Source organism: Athene cunicularia (genome assembly GCF_003259725.1).
Source record: "Athene cunicularia isolate RWA chromosome 23 unlocalized genomic scaffold, athCun1 chr23_part1, whole genome shotgun sequence".
NCBI classification, from domain to species: domain Eukaryota; kingdom Metazoa; phylum Chordata; class Aves; order Strigiformes; family Strigidae; genus Athene; species Athene cunicularia.
Window position 1 is genome coordinate 2,570,951 of NW_020799130.1, and position 5,916 is coordinate 2,576,866.

Here is a 5,916-nt window from a genome sequence, read left to right on the forward strand (position 1 = left end):
TCCTCCTCCTCCTCCTCCTCCTCCTGGGCAGGGTGTTTGCGTGCTCCAGGTGTGGCCCTTCCTGTCCTAGATATGGCCCTCGCCCCGGCTGGTGTGCAGGGTGCTGCTTCCGTGGCCCAGCCCCATCCCTGCCACCTTGGCCGGGACAATCCCGCAGCCGAAGGTGCTGGGGTGCCCTCTCTTCGCTGCCCCGGGGCCGTGTTATGGGGATCTGCGGGCTCAGCCCGGCCTCCCGTGGGCCGGGACCTTCAGCAGAGCGATGGGTGGTGGCGTGTCTGGTCACGCTCGTCTCCTCGGCGCCCTTGTTTTGCAGTAGTAGGTGTCCTGGCGAGGCAGTGGTTGCTGGAGGTATCGCCCCGTGCAGCAAAGTGCTGAGTCTCTCCCACCCCACGCTATCGGGGACACCATCTCCGTCCCACCACTGCCCTCCCCAAGGGGCATCTCCGGCGGGGACGTCGTCGTGCTTTTGCTGAGGGAGAGGCACCCAAACGCAGCAGGATGCCATCGCCTGGGACTTCTCTTCCTCGATTTGCCCCGGGGAGTGAATTTCCAGGCGCTCAGGGCTGCAGGCAGGGATGTTTATCGCTTGGAGAAGCACACAGAGCTCTGTGGTAGGAGAGGAGTGGCCGTGGAAAGGCAAAAAGGGTCTTGGGAAGTGGCTGAGCCCTCTGCTCAGAGGGTCCGTCGGATGCTGCCGGTGCCTCCCAGCCCGCTGTGTGTGGATGCTGCTGCCACGGCCCCAACGCTGAAACCTGAGCAGAAAAAATGAGATGTGCCGGAGCATGTGATGTTCCTCTTTGCTGCACAGAAACGCCCCCCAGCAGCTCTGCCAGCCTTTTTTTCTTTTCTTTTTTTTTTTTTTTTTTTTTTTTTTTACCCCTAAAGTTGTAACATTCACCAGCTAATCCTGGAAATGCAAAGTCACTGCCCGTCAGGGTGGCAGCTCGGGCACCTCCAGCCCGCTCGCCACGCCGTCCCTCGCAAACACACCCGTCCGAAGCAGCCTGCGGCTCGTGACAGCCGAGGCTCTGTCACCCCGAGTGCCCGTGGCCCGTGCTGGTGACAGAGAGACTGTGTAGTGCTGGGGGCTGCGGGACCCTTCCCCTCTGGGCTCTGCTTTTGGCTGTGCTGGTGGCCCACGGCATCCCGCTTGGCACAAGATGTGTGACGGTCGGAGCGTGATGGAGTCGCCCTCCCTGCGCGCTTCCAGCGTGCAGAGTGTGCTGGGGACGCCCCCCCTGCTTCGCCACCTCCGGCTTGGCCGCGGCTCCGAGCAGCCTCGGGACACCACCAGGATGTGCTGGGGTCGCCAGCATCCTTCCCCGCGACATGGGGGACGACGCCTCGCGGTGTGACGGAGCTCGGGATGCCTCGAGCAGCAGTTTGGGCTGAGCTGTGGAAGTGGCAGGAGCGTGGAAGTGGCAGGAGTGTCGGCTCCGGCTGCTTTCCGAGGGCTGCAGAGCTGTGTGCTGGAGCCGGCGGTGTTGGCTGCTGCCACCACCCGCAGCTCTGACCTGCCCAGAGGCTGCATCGGCCTCGCCACCGACACCACGAGCCCTCGGCACTGCAGGAGCCAGCCAGGCCCTGCCCCAGCTGGGAATTTTTCCAAACATCAGCTGAGAGCTGTGGGAGGGGGAGAGGGGGGAGCTTCAGCAGGTCCCTGTAGGCTCTGGGTGCCCTCGGCTTTCCCCCCGTGTCTGTGCGGTGCCGGGGGGTGGTTTGGATCAGGCGGGTGACCCGGCAGCTCCCTATCACCCCGCTGTTCCCGTGGGTGGCTTTGGTCATGGAGGGGGGACAGGGCACCTCCGACCATCCCCAGTGCATCATCCCGGCTGGGGGGGCGTGAGGAGGGGGCAGGCAGGGTCTTGGGCTGGCTCGGGAGGGACGGAGGCCGTCCCAGGGAGACGCGGGTCAGGACTAGTTCCTCAGCCTGGGTATTTGCCCATTCCTGACCTGGCTGTTGGTGAGGTTGAAATTGCTCAGCACTGAAATCATGGGAGCAGGAGGAGGAAAGCATTTCCACTTCGGATCAAACCCGCGGGTCCGTCTAATCAGAGATCCCATCTCTGGCCGCTCACGCAGCGGGGTTGTGTGGAGGAAAGACGGGTCGTCCTGCTCGTGGGCGAGTCTCAGGCCACCTCTCCAGGGGGGAACGCCAACAACTTTAGGCCGAGCAGGGGCATGGCTCCATCCCAGCTGGAAGCCGAGTCCTTTCCCGTTTCCTGACTGGATACTCTGCCCTGTTTGGGCGAATGGGCCCCGCTGGCTGCACCATCCCCTTTCTGCCACTCTGCTGTGAGCTCATTCCTGCTGTGAGCTGTAAGGCCCCGTCGCGGGGTGTGCGGTGCCTGCCAGGGTGCTGCCAGCCCCAGGCTGTTGTACCTGTACACAGCCCGGCTGCTCTCAGCACCTCCGGGGCCCCGTCCCCGTGGTATCCGAGCACCTCATGATTCCCAACGTGTTTATTTCCACAATAATCTCTGGAGGCCGAGGAGTGGTTTCCCCTTGGGATGGGAACCGATGTAGGGCGAGCAGCTGGGTCTAATGCAGAGCGAGGGATTGGGGTGCTCGGCCAGCTCCAGTTTGCTCCCTGTGGCAGCTTTTTCTTGGTGGAAGCTGGGAGGAAGAAAGCTGAACGCTGTTTCTTCTCCTGTGAGTGCTGCCTGCGGCTGCCCGGTGAAGGCAGCCTGGTAACCCGCAGCAGCACGAGCCTGCTCCTGCTCCCCGGGCTCCCCGAGCACACGTGGTGGGGTCCTGCTGCCTGCGAGGGCTTTTAGTCCACTTTTTGGCTTCTGCTTTATCCGGGTTTCGCAACAGTCTTCTTAATACCCCGATGAAGTAAAGGAATTGATGTTCCAGAAATATTAAATTAGGGTATGCTTTTTTTTTTTCCCTTTTTGATACCAGCTTAGTCCGGCAGCAACAGATTTCCTGACGGGGGGGGGGGAACATACACTGTGATGTTAAAAATAAAGCTTTAAATGCGCACAGATGCTTTATAACACCACCAAGTGCTTGTTGAAAACCGTGCGGGGTGGCTTTGCCGGGTACGTGGTGGGCAGCCAGTGGCAGGGGCTGGGCTGCAGCGGGGACCGTGCCGGTGGGGTGGTGGAGGCGCACGTGAGTCCTGGAGGCAGTTTGGGGCTGGGTTGTTCCTGCGTGTTGCTCCGATAATAACTGAGATGTGAAATCTCCCCAGACACTTGATTTCTTCCATCCTCTGTGGCTGCGTGGCACATGGTTTGGTGTAAACACAGGCTTTGTGTTTTAGTCCTGAGCTTCTCAACTCAAAGGAGGGAGGAGAGGTGTGGGCACCGCTGCCCCCGCACCTCCCGCTCCCCGGGATTGTTTCTGTGCGTGTGTGGGAACGGATTTGTTAATCTGCGAAAGGCAAAGAGTGACACTTCAGAAAATGTGAGCAGCAGGAATCCCCTGGCTGGCCTGAACTGGCAACGGTGAGCGGCTCTGCAAACAAAGAGAGGTGTGTCTGCAACCACAGCTATTCCACCTGGAGACAACTGGAAGAATTACTCTGGCGAATAACGTTCCATAAGATCCGATAAAACTATTTCACCGGAGTCATATTTCCCTTTAGAAGGAAGGTCTTATTTCATAAGACAATATCATCATTGACTTTGACTCCGGCAGCGATGGGAACATAAGCCGTTGGAAGGTGAAGAGCTGGGCAACGATGAAGTGAAAAAGCATTTTCCTGCCAAGCAGGAGCCAGAGCCCTGGGCTGGTCCCCGTGGCTCCTGCCGTGCAGGGATAAAAAATACCTCAGCTGGAGCAGGGAGCTGAGCTCCCTCTGCTTCTGGAGCTGGAGCTGTCATCGACAGAGCCGGCCTGCACTCCAGCTTGAGCAGGAAATCATCTGAAACCCTTCTGGTTATGTATTTCTGTTAATGATTGGGGATCTCAAGTGGGGTTTTTGCGTTACCTTTGCCTCGCTGAGCTTTACTTCCCCATGAAGGGAACAAGGGCTGAATTCCTTTCTCATTCAGGCAGCTCGGCTCCTGCTCCGTGTTTGCTCGGGGATGGAATCAGGTTTAGAAAGCGCCAGAAGGGACAACGGATCCTTCACCCGTGCCAGCACAGAGGGGTCCCTGCCGCCCTGCGCCTGGGCTGGCCGGTCTGACCGAGGGAGCGTGTGACTTCGGGATGATCAGATGTGCTTGGAGCAGTCACGCCGTGATGACAAGATCTGTATCTCATGAGCAGCTTCCCCCCACCTCCTAGCTCCTTGCTATTATCAGAGTCCCCTCAAGGAATAAAACCGGAGGTTTCTGGCCTGGAAAGTGCTGGAGTTGGCATCTTCTGCCCCCGCCCTGTTCCCCATTCTCTCTGGCTGCCCCACAGCTGGGTTTTGGAGCGTGCCCGCTGTGGGCATGCCAGCGAAGCTGCAGGTGCTCCCCCTCCTCTGCCTTTCCAAGCAGATTTCTGGGTGCAGGGATTTAAACCCAGGTGTGGGATGAAGGCTGAGAGCAGCCTGCTGGCCGTGCAGCCTGTCCACGTGGGCTTTGGAGGGGTTTGTGTCCCAGGGTCTGCGGGGATGCTGGAGCTGCCCGTGCTGCTCTCAGCCCCCCCAGCTACAGCAGGGATGGAAACGTGGGACTCCAGAGGAGCTGGCACTGGGTTGCCACGTGGCTGCGAGTTACCCCATCGGCCCCTTGCTATTTATGGCACACGTGGGCTTAGCTGGGTTGCTGGGGCTCGGCTCCCTCTCGGGGCCCCCTCGGCACCCCCTTGGCTGTGGCTTCCTGGGGCTGGGGGCGGTGAAGCTTCGGTGCCGGCGGTGGCCACGTTTGGTAGGCAGGTGCTGGCACAGAGGGCGTCTGTTTTGGGAGCAGAGGGGGAAGTGTCTCGCTGTATCTAGGGCAGTGTTGCAGGCTCCAGCCTCTCTTTTTCTTGCAGGGAGAGAAATAAAAATGCTTCACTGGGAAAGCTGCTGTGTGTGGTGGCGGAGGAGCCCCCCAGGTCACTGGGGAGGGGGACTGAGCAGCGTGCGGGGTCCAGGCACTCTGTTTTGGAGCTGTGGTGGGGAGATGTACACCCCAGGGAGGCCGGGGACGTGCTGGGCAGCTGGAGGAAGCCCTGTCTGGGGCTGGAGATGCCCCTGGCCAACCCAACTCCTGCAGCCCGGCGAAAAAATCATCTCCCCCAGCCACCGGGCAGAGACCTCTGCTCCGTTGCGCTTGTGACCATGACCTTGCTTAATCCCTGCTGCCCTGAGATGGAAAGGTTGTGCCTTGAACTGGGTGCAGCCAGTAATGGGAAACGGAGTAGATTTCCCCTGGATCCCCTACTGGATTCCCCTGGATCCCACTGGAAATGGGGCAGCAAATGCCCGGGGATGCTGGTACAGCTGCCCTGGTGCCAGACACCGTCCGTGGCACAAGACAGTCTCTGCCCTGCTGACCGTGCCTTCTGGGCAGCAAACCCAGGTGGTGAGAAACCGAACCATCGCTATTTCCATTGAGGAGAAGTCTAAAGATTAATTTATTGCCTCTAAAGATTAATTTATTGCCAATCACCTTGGGAGGTCAGGACAAAGCTGCCTGTTGATTTTAAACTTTTTTTTTTGCATCACCTTCCCAGTTTTGTGCCTTTCCCACAGAGCCCTCCTTCCTATTTATCGCAGTCTTTGATGAATCACCTAAGGAACATAAACACTGCCAGCAGGAATTGCCCACCGCCTGGCTGGCTGACCCCTCCCTGCCCTCGCGGCATTTAATGTTCTAATTAAAAATCAGGAGGGAAATCTGGGCTTCGGAGGGGGCAGGCTGGCGTCTGCGTTTCACAACGGGCAGGGCTTGTCCGTGCAGCGTGGGCAGCTGCCCTTCCCCTTGCAGCGGGAGCGGGGTTGGGAGAGGGGAGAAGCCGGGATGAACCTGGGGGGGGGGGCTGGGAAGGAGG